This window comes from Bison bison, unplaced genomic scaffold (genome assembly GCF_000754665.1).
Source record: "Bison bison bison isolate TAMUID 2011002044 unplaced genomic scaffold, Bison_UMD1.0 scf7180017864240, whole genome shotgun sequence".
Taxonomy (NCBI): domain Eukaryota; kingdom Metazoa; phylum Chordata; class Mammalia; order Artiodactyla; family Bovidae; genus Bison; species Bison bison.
Window position 1 is genome coordinate 241,118 of NW_011494812.1, and position 399 is coordinate 241,516.

At 33.6% G+C, this 399-nt stretch overlaps 1 protein-coding gene across 1 annotated transcript in view; it reads left to right on the top strand.

The window, feature by feature from the left end:
* Positions 1–399, top strand: part of LOC104993587 (T-cell surface glycoprotein CD1b-3-like) — a 69,876-nt gene that overhangs the window by 62,526 nt on the left and 6,951 nt on the right. The window lies entirely within an intron of this gene.

The window sequence follows — 399 nt, forward strand, 5'->3', positions numbered from 1 at the left end:
TGGCAAAACTAATACAATATTGTAAAGTTTAAAAATAAAATAAAATTTTAAAAAATTAAAAAAAATAAATAAAATATATGAATATATTTTGCAGACAGTAAAAATAAATAAATAAATAAATGGTATAGAGAGCATTGGTTCACTTTTCCAGTGTCTGACTCCTAGAAATGGGGCTAGGATTCTCAGAATCTCCCTTTCTATGGTATGTCTCCATTCTCAGAGGAGGTCTCTCTGTGAATGTACACCAAGGTACTGTGGCCACTCACACTGATCCATTTGGTATTCTCTCCAAGACCACCTGCACTACCTCTCTGTTACTGCTACATCACTTGTCAGTGTTATATTTGCTGTATGAGAGAATGAGATAGGTGGACAAACCAAAGGAATACTTCTAGATTA